The following is a 3,164-nucleotide window of genomic DNA, read 5'->3' on the forward strand; positions in this document are numbered from 1 at the left end:
TATTTCTAAGGGAATTTGAAGAGGTATGTGTTCTAATTAAGATCCAACAGCTTTCTGATGATGCTGTTAAGCTTAGGTTTATCACTTTTGCATTGAAAGATCAGGAAAAGAATTGGTTGTATGGGTCACCCACAAATTCCATAACCTCATGGGAACAGTTCACAGTTGTCTTTCTTAAAGAAATTTTCCCAACTCATAAGACCATTAAGCTTAGAAGTGATATCCTTCAGTTTATGCAAAAGCCTAGTGAGTCCTTTTCCAAACTTATGGAGAGATTCAAGGATCTACTCCAAGAATGCCCTCACCATGGCCTAGACTTATGGCATTTATTTCAAATAATTTATGAGGGTATTGATTAACCAACTAAACAAATGATAGAGTCTATATGCCTTGAGGGATTCACATCCTTTATAGATGAAGAAAAGGCATGGGAATTCTTACTTGACTTAGCTGACAAAATCGGTGAGTGGGAATCAACCCAAGAGAGTGAAAGAACCAAAGAAGGGAAAGGATATTTTATAGATGGGATAGTAGCCAAGGAAGCCCATTTGGATAATCTAATCAAGAGGATTGAGGCTATTATTCCTAGAGAGCCATCATCAGTCAATTTGGTTAAGATTTGTGCTTAGTGCTAGTCCTCTGGACATATCATAGAAGAATGCCCCAACACTTCTGGAGGCACTTCTAATGATAGTGTTAATGCCTTATACCAGAATAATCCATATAGTAACACCTACAATCCAGGATGAAGAAATCACCCAAATTTCTCTTGGAATCAGGGTAACCAAGCAGGGCCTTCCAATTTTCATAATCAAGGTCAACCTGGACCCGAAAGGCCTCCCTTTGCACAACAATCTTTTTTTCAAAATACTTTTCCTAGGTCAAATGTAGGACCTCAGTCTAGTTTTCCTAGGGCCCCTCTCCTATCATCTTATCAGCAACCCCCTGGGTTTACCAACACTGGAGAGGCAAGTAGAATAAGTGACTTAAAAAAAATATGGCCCTCCTCATGACAAGCCATCAAAATCTTACGAGAAAACTCACCCAAGTTATCTCAATTATGCGTGAGAGGGAGAAAAAAACTTTACCCAGTCAACCAGAGCCTAACCCTAGGCATCATCAGCCTATTAGTTCACAAGCACTAACTAATGCACCACTAAATATAGTACAAGGCCAGATCCAACAAGGGCCCTCTAACCAATGTAATGTTATTTATGCTCTTAGGAGTGGTAGAGAGTACCAACAAAGCGTTCCTAAATCTTATCCATCTATTACTGATATTAACTCTCCTTCAGTTGAGGACACAAGTGTGCCTCTTGTTCCAAGTTCGTCTGATGAACCTAAAGATTCTTTTAAAATTAAATATGATCTGGTTGAAGAAATCAAAAATCATTCTTCTGAAAAAGGGCAAATCCCTAACAGTCCTTATGTTCCTCCTATCCCATTTCCTAATCGCTTGGTAAACAAAAAGAAGATTGCTTCCATGGATAAAATTTTAGACGTCTTCAAAATGGTAGAAGTGAATATCCCTCTTTTGGTTGTCATATCTCAGATCCCCACCTATGCAAAGGTATTGAAGATTTGTGTACTCACAAAAGTATCACTAATGTGCCCAAAAAAGCGTTCTTGGTAGGTAACATTAGTTTCATAATTACTCAGCCTCTAGCAGCCAAGTATAAGGATCCAGGGAGCCCTACCATATCTTGTGTCATAGGCAACACCTACATTGAGCATGCCTTACTTGTCTTTGGCGCAAGTGTAAATCTTTTACCTTACTATGTGTACAAGCAACTAGGATTGGGAGAATTGAAAGCCACTAGAACTACTCTTCAGTTAGCAGATAGATCTATTAGGATTTCTAAAGGGATGGTTGAGGATGTCTTACTAAGGTGGGGGAATTTATTTTTCCTATTGATTTCATTGTGTTAGATACCAAGCCCTTCTCAACCAAGGATAAGATCCCAATAATTTTAGGAAGACCATTCTTGGCTACCATTAATGCATTAATCAATTGCCAGAATGGTTTCCTGAGATTATCTTTTGTTAACCAAACTATTGAGTTTAACATGTTTAGGATAGGCAAGCAACCACATATGAAAGAAGAGATCAATATGCTTGAGGATTTTCTGGATTTTTCTGACGATTTAGTTACCAACTTTGATATTGATTTTGATTCAGAATTTCAAGAGTGTATGAATGAGTTGGATGATGATAGTGAAAATATCTTTTCTGAAGTCTTGAGTCTTAACACACCTGTGGAGCCCTTAGGACCCCTTTCAATTTCATTCCCAAACCTTCCATAGTTGAGCCCCCTAAGCTAGATATTAAGGAGTTGCCATCTAATTTGAGATATACTTTCCTAGGGCCTGACTAGACTCTTCCTGTAATAATTTCTTCAAATTTGACTTCTAGCCAGGAAGAGGAGTTACTTAAAGTGTTAAAAGATAATAAGGAAGCCCTAGGTTGGACCATGACTGATATCAAGGGTATAAGCCTTTCTTGTGATACCCTACTTTTAAACCTGGTTTACTTACACGGTTGACCCAGTTTAACAATGTAAGACCCAAACCAGAGAGGGTTGAGGCGGGTTCCCTATGGACTATGATGGCAAGGGTGACTTTGAACACAGGTTGGCCAGATAAGTCCGAGTCAGTACCAAAGGAGACAGGTGTACCCAAGCCGTGTACATGCACTTATCATGTGGCCATGTACGGATAATACTAGTATGTAGTCGTATCCTAAAGTGTATACATATTATATATCTTGTGCCAAGAGTAAGGTACATGCTAAGAGTTGACTTTTATTGAAATCTCAATTGTTTGGCCAAGTTTTAACCAACAGGTGGGCGGTCACAGTTGGGTGAACCAGCCCACCAGTGTGACCCACCTATGTGGTTACTAAATATTGTCTAGTATAAATAGTACTTATTGTTTTTCCTTTTTCTCATTTAATGCTTTAAAGAGTGAGTGAGAAAAGTAAAGAAGAGAGAGAAAAGAAAGGAAGAAAAGAGAACGAAGATGAAGAAAGGAAAAGAAAAAGAGGAACAAATGATTTTAACCAACGCCAAGGTTTGATTTTCTCATTCTGGCACCGGAAAAGTGATCCCCAACATGAGACCTATGATTTGAGATGAGTGAAGGTTATACTTCTTAAACTTTCACAAA

The 3,164-nt window shown here is 38.5% G+C and overlaps 1 non-coding gene across 1 annotated transcript; it reads right to left on the reverse strand.

Annotated features, from left to right (window-relative positions):
* Positions 1 to 206: 206 nt before the first annotated feature.
* On the reverse strand, positions 207 to 313 carry LOC122070629. The gene has a single exon (XR_006137876.1). It is a non-coding gene; the product is annotated as a small nucleolar RNA R71 (small nucleolar RNA).
* Positions 314 to 3,164: the final 2,851 nt, after the last annotated feature.

Source organism: Macadamia integrifolia, unplaced genomic scaffold (assembly GCF_013358625.1).
Source record: "Macadamia integrifolia cultivar HAES 741 unplaced genomic scaffold, SCU_Mint_v3 scaffold956, whole genome shotgun sequence".
NCBI classification, from domain to species: Eukaryota; Viridiplantae; Streptophyta; class Magnoliopsida; order Proteales; family Proteaceae; genus Macadamia; species Macadamia integrifolia.